Genomic DNA, 11,389 nt, shown 5'->3' with positions numbered 1-11,389 from the left:
TAAACATTCAAGTGTTTTAATGGCTCACTTGCCTGTATCACCTGCTAGTATTATTTGCAGCCTTGTATTTGCTCAATAGAAAATTTTGTATTGAAAGCAATACAGAATTTCAGAGAAGGTGATAACTCCACCAATATTCTATGATATAATCATAATGAAATTTATGAAAAAGTTCTTAGATAAGTAGACTGGGAAGTATTGGATATTTAGAAAAAGGCCCTAAACACTTCAAACTTAGATTTTATTCTCAGTATTGAACTGGGATCAATAATACTGAATTCCTGTTAAGGACTCCTGGGAAAATGTTCCAAGACACTTCTCATTTGAAAAAAAAAAAAAAAGACATTCAGTAGATTTCCATTCATTTGTGCATTGGACCACATTCTTTCTGTTCTCTGACTCCTTTTCTTCCTGTAATTATGGCTTCTTATTAAAACAACATCTGTTTTTGCTCATCTACTGGTTCTCATTTCTTTTTCAAATATATCCTTTCTTTTAAAAAAAAAAGCAAACACACTAAATAGAGCTCTAGTTTCATGCCTCTTGCCCTGTTTCTCTCTTTGCCCCCATGCTTGTAGACTTTGCCTGCTTCTTCTGCCTTTTAACCTCACCACTCATAATTTGGATTTTGCTACTTCCATTCATTCTATAAAACTATACAGGGGCTGGGGATTTAGCTCAGCGGCAAAGTGCCTGCCTGGCAAGCGCAAGGTCGTGAGTTCGGTTCCTGGTACTGGAGAAAAACCAAAAAAAAAAAAACTATACAACTTTCCACAGTGATCCTTTCTGACACAAATGTGTATTTTACTTACACTTACAACTTTAAATGTTATTTTGACAGATAGTTAATAATTAACATTATTTCATATATGTATGTACTGTATTTTGATCATATCCATACCCCACTACTCACCTTTTTACCCCCTCCCCCACTCTCTTATTTTCTTCTCTTTATCTAATAATAGTCTGCTTTCTATTTTCAGGTCATCTTTTTTTGAAATTCCATGTGTTAGGGAAAACATGCAATACTTGGTTTGCTGAGTCTGGTTTTTTTGCTTAACATGATAATCTCCAGTTGCATCCATTTTCCTGCAGTTGGTATAATTTTGTTTTTCTTTACAGCTGAATACTACTCCATTGTGTACACATAATATATTTTTTTGTCTATTCACCTGCTGTTTGGTAATTAGGCTGGTTCCATGTTTTGACTATTGTGAATTGTGCCATGATAAACAAAGGTATACAGGTTTCTCTATCATATGCTGACTTTTAATTGCTTCAGGTATATACCAAGTTGTGTAGCTGGGTCATATGTTAGTTCTACTTTTAGTTTTCAAAGAATCTCATTACTGTTTTCCATAGTGGCCATACTAATTTATCTTCCCCAAGACAATGAATAAGTGTTCTCTTTTTCACATCCTCACCAGTGCTTACTGGATTTTTGTATTTTTATTAGTATATGTTTTCAGTATATTATGAATATATTTATCTTGGGATAATGCTACATATACATATCACATTTTGATCCTCTTTACTTCCCTTTTCCCTTCCTCCCATCACCCCCATTCCCAAGTCCCCTTCCCAACTCCACAGTATCTCTCTGTTTCTTATATTCTTGATGATAGCCATTCTGCCTAGAGTGAGATGGAGTCTCAGTGTAGTTCTGATTTTTTAACGCTAAAGATGTTGACATTTTTGAAATACTTATTAGGCACTTGTACTTCTTTTGAGAAATATGTTTACTTGTCTCTTTGTTGATTGGAGTATTGGTTTTTTATTGTTTCCTGAGTACATATTCCACATATTAATCCTCTGCCAGAAGAGTAACTGGGTAAAGATTTTCTTTCATCCTGTAGGCTGTTTCCTTACCATGTTGCTGTGCAGAAGCTTTTTATTTTGAGATAGTCCCATTTATTGATCCTTGCTATTTTTTCCTATGCTATTTGGGGTCCTATATGAGGAAGTCTTTTCGTGTGCCAATGGGTTCAGCTACTTCCTCTATGTTTTCTTCTAGAAGTTTCAAAGGTTTAGGTTTTATACCTAGGTTTCTAATCCATTTTGAATTGATTTTTACACAGAGTGAGAGACAAGGTTCTATTTTCAATCTTCTATATATGGATATTCAGTTTCTTCAGCAACATTTATTAAAGAGCCTGTCTTTTTCTACAACATGATTTTGGATCTTTTCTCAAGAACCAAATATCTGTAATTGTGTGGACTTGTTACAGTGTCTTCTATTCTGTTTCATTGTTCTATGAGCCTATTCTGGTAGTTAGTACCATATTGTTTTTTTTACTACAGTTTTGCAGTATAACTTGAAGCCTGGAATCGTGATGTCTCCAGCCTTGTTCCTTTTGCTTAGGATTACATTGGCTGTTCTGGCATTTTTGTATTTCCATATGAATTTTAGAATTTAAATTTCTTATTCTGTGAAGAATGTTCTGTGGAACTTTGATCCATATTGCATTGAATATATTATTTTCAGTACAATGTCAATTTTTCAAATATTAATTCATTGATCCATGAACATAGGAGGTTTTTCCATCTTATAGTGTCTTTTTTATTTATTATCTTCAGTGTGCTATCTTTTTATTGTGGGTCCTTCACTTCTATATTTAGGCTGACTGCTACGTATGTTTTAGGAAGCTATTATAAACAGGATTATTTCCCTGATTTCTTTTTCAACTAATTAGTTATTGGTGCATAGAGATGTTATTGATTTCTTAATGATTTTCTATCCTGTAGTACATTCCTTGAAAGTGACTCTTTCTTGTTTCTGGACTACTGCACTCAGTTAACTCTTCCTTTGTCTTTCTTGATGTCCTTTCATATCTCTGCTGACTCTACCTCAGCCCATTTCTTATCTACTCTCGTGCCTCAGGACATAATTTCATCACCAGCTTTTTTCGCCCTGTACTGCTCACACCTTCTTGGAAACACATCCATTTTCAAGGCTTCATAGATTCTGTTTTTTATTCTATTTTCTACAATTACGTCTTTAGTTCTACCCATTATCATTTTAAACTTTCTAGTGAATATTTCCCTTTTATTGGTACATGTTTACAGTGCATAGTGATTACATTCATTGTGAGGAGTTAATACATGTACATAGCACATCGTATTTCTTTTTTAATTCCTTCCATTCCTCTCTCCCCCTCATCCATCCATCTCTTAGTCACCGTCTCTTTTGCAAAAGCTCTATCTCATTTCCTATAATCTATCTTTTATTTTGCTCTTTAATTATTTATGCTTTAGATTTTTCATATAAGATAAGCTGTGCTATTTTTAAGATTGTGTATCTGATTGATTTAACTTAATATTAATGTACACCCATTTTCCTACAAATGATTCATATTTGTCCTACATTATGGCAGGATTGTATTTCATTATTTGAGTGCCACATTTCCTTTATTCCTTCATTTGTTGGTTGGCATATAGGCCACTTCTAAGATTAAACTGTTGTGAGTTGTGCTGCTTTAAACATGCATATGCATGTCTCACTGTAATGTGATATCTTTAATTCCTTGAGGAGGATGCCAAGAAGAGGAATATCTGGGTCAAATGAAATCTCTAGTTTTCATTTTTTGAAAAATCTCCATACTGATTTTCATAGCAGTTGTACTTGTTTATATTTTCACCAAAAGTGTAGAAGATTCCTTTTTCCTTCACAGTCTCATCAGCATTTTGATTATTTGATGTCTTGATGATAGTCGTTCTTTCTGGAGTAAGGTGCAATCTTAGCTTTTTAATTTGCATTTCTCTAATAGCCAGAGATGAACAATGTTTCTTGTATTTGTGGTCATTTTTACTTCCAAAACATGTCTATTCATTTCAGTTGCTCACTTTTTTGCTTTGGTCATGTATTTTTCATGGCTTGAGTTCTTTAAATATTCTAGATACTAGCCCTCTATCCAAGGAATAGCTGGAAAAATATTTTTCCCATTCTGTAGGCTGTATATTCACTTTGCTGGTTCTTTCTTTTGCTGTGCATATCTTTAACTTGATATGATTCCATTTTTTAATTCTTTATGTTATTGTTTGTACAATTGAGGTTCTATCCAGAAAATCTTTTCCTGTGCCTATGATTTGAAAATTCTATTTTATTTTCCTGAAGATTAAGTGTTTTTGTTTTCACAGCTAGATCTTTGATACACTTTGATTTTAGTTTAGTACACGGAGAGAGATGTGAGTCAAATTTCAGTCTTCTGCATGTAGGTAGCCAGCTTTCCCAGCACCATTTATTAAAGAGGCTTTCATTCTTCCAGTGCATGTTTTTGGCCCCTTTGTCAAAGATCAGTTAGCTGAATGTGTGTGGAGTTTTTCCACACCCTCAGTTCTATTCCCTTGGTTCACATGTCTATTTTTGTGCCAATGCCATTTATTTCATCACTGTAGCTTTGTAGCATAACTTAAAATGTGAGGTTCAATGGCTATCTTTTATTTCTTTATCTTTCTTGATTGCCCTGAATAGTGCTGTGAGTACTATATTAAACAGAAGTGGTGGTAGTGGGCATCCCTGTCTTGTTCCTGATTTTAGAGCAAAAGTTTCTCTTTTTTCCACATTTAATATAATGCTGACCATTGATTTGTATAAATGGCTTTTATCATATTGAGATATGGTTTTCTTTATGCGTTTTCTTCAGCATATTAATCATGAATGGATGCTGAATTTTTCTGATGCTTTTTCTGCATCTATTGAGAAGATCATATGATTTTTGTCCTCATTCTTGTTTATGTGATATATTACTTTTTTTTGTTCGTGTATGTTGAGCCATCCCTGCATCCCTGGGATGAAGTCTACTTGTTCACAATGTATGAATCTTTGATGATTTGTGGCATTCTGTTTGCCAGTATCTCAAAAATTTTTGTGTCTATGTTCATTAAAGAAGCTGGCCTGTAGTTCTCTTTTGTGTTGGATCCTTTTCTGATTTCAGAATCAGAGTGACGGTAGGTTCTAGGAATGACTTTAGAAGTATTCCTTCCATTTCAGTTTTGTTAGAGTATGAAGAGTATTGACACTACTTAGATCTTCCCTCAAATTTCTGGAAAATTCAGGGGTGAATCCATGGGGTCATGGGCTTTTCTTAGTTGGCAATTTTTTTTATTACTGCTTCAATTTTATGGTCTGTTATTGGATTATTCAAGGTTTTCCTATCTTCTTGGTTCAGTTTTGACAATTCATATGTATCTAGAAGTCTATCCATTTCTTCTCTATTCTCCAATTTATTGGAATATAGTTTCTCAAAGTATTCACTTATAATCTTCTGGATTTTGGTGGTGTTCATTTGATTTGGGTCTTTCCTTTGGTAAGATTGCCAAAGAGTTGGTCTATTTTGTTCACTTTTTCAAAACCAGTTCTTTGATTCATTGCTTCTTTGTGTTGTACTTTTAGTCTCAATTTCATTAATTTCTGCTATTATCTTTTTTTAAAATCCCTGGGGAGAACTCCAGCCACAAAAAAACAATACCATCCCCCAAATCCAGAGACAAAGATCAGACTCAAACCCAGCACAGATCTACCTGCAATCTTGTCTCGAGTGCACATTCTGGGGTCAGACATGGACCTATCACAGAACTATAGACACTAAAGGAATCTCACTACTTTTATTTTTCTGACTGATGGATTTTCCTCTTGGAAGTCTACTGGGTTAGTGTGTTTTGTTTTGCTGTTTATATATTTATATTTTTGTTGCTTGTTTGTGAGTTTTTTCCCTTTTCTCTTTTTCTCTCTGTTCTATTTTGTCCTGTTTTATTTTTCTTTCTGCATGTTTGTTGTTTTTTCATGTGTGTGATTATTTCTGTTTTCTGGGTTTCTCTTCTTTTCTTTTTCTCCTCTTTTTTATTTTCTTTTCCTTCTCTTTTCTACCATCTTTTACCTCTCATTAATGATTTAGATCTCTAAATTTTCCCTTTGTATTATTCCATGCATCCTCTTCTTCTCTTTCATCAACTATCTTGCTTGATTTTATGAGACTTTCATGTAGGTAAACATTGTGTCTTCCCTTTCTGATTCACCTCAGTACTCCCAGGCTCTTGCTTCAAATCCCTTCCTCTTGTATCCTGCAATTACACAAAATATGGACGATCATCCTATGTCCACCAAATTTGCTCCTACTATATTTAACCACATCCACCTCTGCATCCTACACCCTATGACTCTTAAACTACCCCACAACAGGGTAACATCACTCTATTAAGTGGAAAACATTGCATCCAACTTCCACTTATAAATTGAATTATATAACTGTACAACTTGCTCCTATGATTAAAGATATCAAGCTAATAATTACCACAGTTTATCAGTAGCCAGGATGTACTTGAGTCCATTGTTATTGCTAACTGTACTACTTTAACTAGGATGCCATACCTATTATCATCAGTTTTTTCTCCCCTGCATGACAGGAATGAGATTGTAAGGAATTGTAACATCACTGTAGTCCAGTACCAAAGGAATGAACCCTGAGTCAAAAAGATGGCAACTTCACAATCTTAATATATCGGGAAAGTAGGTTTTGGGGATAGACAGATAGACCAAGAACCCCTTATATCTACAAGACATCCTTGAGGAACAGTCACCACCCAGGAAAGCCTTGATACCAGGGATAAAGCTATCTAACAAAAGAATCTACAAGCATCAAAACAAAACATCAAATAAAATAAAAAATATAAAATAACAAGAGAAAGAAGCAAAATGCAGCCCCAAATGCCCAGCCCACACAGGACAAGTCTATAGCACAAAGATATAAAGGAAATCAGAAGCCAACTACTGGAAATCTCTGAAATGATAGCAGCAGATGTGAAAAAAACAAATAGAAGAGGCTATAGAAAAATAATGTCTAAAGTGCAGAAACAAATAATACTTAAAACAAAATAAATTAAAGCAACATAGATAAAAAATAGAAGAGGTTAGGAAAACAATGGAAATTATTAATTCCCAACATAAACAAGAAGTGAAAACAATGAAACAGATCCTAACAGAAATCCAGGAGATTAAAAATTCCATTGAAAGTGTGTACAACAGAGTGAATGAAAGCAAGGATAGAGTATTAGACCTAGAAGACAGGAATGTGGCTAGCAACCAGGAAAGAAAGACATCTTAAAAATAGCAAGGGACCATGAAAACTCAACCCAACAGTTACAAGATGAAACAAAGAAGAACAACATAAGATTGATTGGAGTCAGTGAAAAAACTAGAGACAGCACAAATGCCATTAAAAACCTCTTCACAGAAATAATGGCAGAAAACATCCCAAGCATGGATAAAAAATTTGGCATAGCAATAAATGAAGAACACAGAACTCCAAACAGCCACGACCAAAATAAATCTACACCAAGGCATATGATAATCAAGATTTCATAAATTCAACACAAGAACAAAGTATTAAAAGCAGCTAGAAAAAAAGAAACAAATCATCTATAAAGGAAAGCCCATCAGAATCACAGCAGACTTCTCAGTATAAACCCTCAAATCAAGAACAGCCTGGCATGAGACATCTCAAGCCCTAAAAGCAAACAATTTTCAACCCAGATTGATGTACCCCACAAAGCTATCTTTCAAATTCAATGGAGAAATAAGATATTTCCATGACAAAGAACAACTGAACAAATTTATGACCACCAAACCAGCTCTACAGAATGCTCTGAAGAATATATTAGAAAGAGATAATGAAGACCACAAACAATGAAAACCAGTAGAAAGAAACCACCAAGCATGGCAAGCAGTTAAACAGAGGAGAAAGACAGGGATCCAACAACAGGAAAATAACAGGAAAAAGATAACCAAGTACATACCGATTACAACCATCAATGTAAATGGTCTCAACTCACCAGTCAAAAGAAACAGACTGGCAGACTAGATCAAGAAACAAGATCCATCAATATGCTGCATTCAAGAAACATATTTAAACCAAAAAGAAATTCATAAACTAAAAGTCAAAGAATGGAATACAATTCTTCATGACACAGGAACCCAGAAAAAAGCAAGGGTAGCTATTCTATTTGCAGAGAGTATAAACTTTAAGCCAAAATTGATCAAAAGAGCCAAGGAAGGTCACTATATACTTGTTAAGGGAAAACTTGAAGACAAGATAGTGATCATAAACATATATGCACCAAACACTGGTGCACACAACTACAAAAAACAAATATTAAAAGACTTGAATAATCAAATAAGCACCACCACAGCTGTAGTAAGGGACCTTCATACCCCAGTCTCACACATAGATAGATCAACTGGCCAAAAAGTCAACAAAAGAATATCAGAATTAAACCAAGCCTCTGAACACATGGACTTGGAAGATGTATACACAGTGTTCCACCCCAAAACATCAGAGTACACATTCATCTCAACTGCACATGGGACATTCTCCAAAATAGACCACATACTAGCTCACAAAACATGTTTAAGTAAATGTAGAGGAATTGTAATCATTCCTTGCACACTATTTGACTATAGCACAATGAAACTGGAAATCAATGACAAAAGAAATCACAAAAACTGCACAAGTGCATGGAAATTAAACAGCACACTTCTGGACAACAAATAGGTCACAGAGGAAATTAAACACAAAATTACACAATATATACAATTGAATGAAACACTGATACAACATACCAAGCTTATGGGATGACATGATAGCAGTCCTAAGAGGTAAATTTATAGTGATAAACCCTAACATCAGGAAAAGAGAATGGATTCAAATAAATACCATAATGTTGAGCCTCAAACTTGTAGAAAAAGAAGAATAAATCAAACCAAAAGCTCATACAAGGGAGTCAATTATAAAGATAAGAGAAGAAATTAATGTAATTGAGACTAAAAAAAATACAAAGAGTCAATGAATCAAAAAGTTGGTTCTTTGAAAGAATAAATAAAATTGATAAACCATTAGCCAAACTCATCAAAAAGAGGAAAAAAACCCCAAGCAATTAGGAATGAAATGGGGGAAATCACAACAGATCCTGCACAAATTCAGATTATCAATACCTACTATGAGAACTTATATTCTAATAAGATAGAAAACACAAAAGAAATGGACAGATCCTAGACACAACTGAATTGCTAAAACTAAATAAAGAAGATATAAAAATTGTACATAACCCAATATCAGCCAATGAAATTGGAAATGTAACTAAAAATTTACCAATAAAGAAAGCCCAGGCCTTGATGGATTCACAGTTAAATTCTACAAGAAAATTAGAGAAGAACTAATGCCACTAATACTGAAATTCTTTAAGGAAATTAAATGGAAAGAAATACTTCCAAAGCAATTTCTGGAGGCAAGTATTACCCTGATTCCAAAACCAGAGAAAAACCCACCCAAAAAAGAAAACTACAGGCCAATCTCCCTAATGAACATAGACACAAAATTCCTCAATAAGATACTGGCAAACAGAATGTGGCAAATCATCAATGTATGCAAATCAATAAGTGTAATACACCACATTAACAGAACCAAAGACAAAAATTACATGATTATCTCAATAGATGCATAAAAGCATTTGACAAAGTCCAACACAAATACATGATAAAAATCCTACAGAAAATTGAAATAGAGGATATTTATCTCAACCTGATAAAAGCCATCTATGACAAACCAACAGCCAACATCATATTAAATGGTCAAAAACTGAAAGCTTTCATTCCAAAACCAGGAACAAGACAAGAATGTCCTCTATCACTACTCATATTCAATATAGTTCTGGAAATATTAGCCAAAGCAATCAGATAAGAGAAAGAAATAAAAGGAATAATGATAGGAAAGGAAGACATTAAATTATCATTATTTGAAGATGACATGATACTCTCCATAGACAACCCAAAAAGCTCCACCAAAATTTGAACATTTAATAACCAAATTTAGTCACATAGCTGGATACAAAGTCAACACTCAAAATAAATAATATTCCTGTACACAAGTAGCAAACTCAGAGAGAAAGAAGTTAGGGAAACCACACCCATTCTAATAGCATTGAAAAAATAAATTACTCAGAAATCAATCTAGCAAAGGAAGGAAAAGATCTATACATGGAAAACTACAGTACTGTAAAAAAAGGAGATTGAGGAGGTTATCAAAAAATGGAAAGATATCCTTTGCTCATTGATAGGAAGAACCAACATAATGAGAATGGCCTTACTCTGAAAAACTGTTATACAGATTTAATGCAATTCTGATGAAAATACTGTTAGCATACCTCATAGGACTAGAGGAAACATTCCTAAAATTCATTTGGAAACAGAAGAGACCTAGAATATCAAAAGCAATTCTGGCAACAAATACAAGTCAAAGAGCATCACAATCCCTGATCTGAAATTAGACTACAAAGCTACTGTGGTAAAATCAGCATGGTATTGGCCAAAAACAGACCTGAGGATCTGTGAAACAGATTAGAAGATGTAGATGCAACTACAAACACATCAGCTTATCTTTGACAAAGGAGCCAAACATATTCACTGGAAGAAAGATAGTCTGTTTAATCAATGGTGCTAGAAAAACTGACTTTCCATATGCCAAAGACTAAAACTAGACCCATGTCTATCACCTTGCACTAAACTAAAGTCCAATGGGTCAATTATCTAAATATTAAAACAGAAACACTAAATGTACTGGAAGAGAAAATAAGTAGGAATCCTGAATACATAGGTGTAGGCAGAGATTTCATGAACAAAACCCAGATCACATGGGAAATACAACAAAGAATAGGGCTAAGGGTACAGCTCAAGGCTGGGGATATAGCTCAGTGGCATAAGTCCTTCCCCGGCAAGACTGAGGTCATGAGTTCGATTTCTGGTCAAAAAAAAAAAAAAAAAACAACAAAGAATCAACAAATGGGATCTCACCTTATTAAAAAAATCTCATGCACAACAAAAGGAATCACCAACAAAAGAAAAGACAACCCATAGAGTGGGAAAAAATTATAGTCAGTTGTCCCTCAGACAAGGATTTATATACAGAAAATACAAAGAATTGAGAAAAATCAGGCCTCCAAAATTCAAAGATCCAATGCAAAAATGGGCATCTGAGATGAATATACACTTCTCAGATGAGGAAATACAGACAGTGAATAAATTCATGAAAAAATGTTCAACATCATTGGTTATTTGAGAGATACAAATTAAAACTAATCAGAGAGTCCATCTCATTCTAGAAAGAATGGTTATCATCCAGAAAACAAACAATAACAAATCCTGGCAAGGCTGTGGGTAAAAAAGATCTCTTTACCACTGGTGGTGGGAGTGTAGACTGATGCAGCCACTGTGGAAGTCAGTGTGGAGATTCCTCAAAAAACTAGGATTAGAGGTCCCATTTGACCCAGCTATTCCCCTCTGAGTATATTCCCAAAAGAATTAAAAACATCATACCACAGCAATATATGTGCACCCATATTT

This window comes from Chinchilla lanigera, unplaced genomic scaffold (assembly GCF_000276665.1).
Source record: "Chinchilla lanigera isolate Chin_1 unplaced genomic scaffold, ChiLan1.0 scaffold00045, whole genome shotgun sequence".
Taxonomy (NCBI): Eukaryota; Metazoa; Chordata; class Mammalia; order Rodentia; family Chinchillidae; genus Chinchilla; species Chinchilla lanigera.
Note: the sequence above shows the minus strand (reverse complement) of the source record.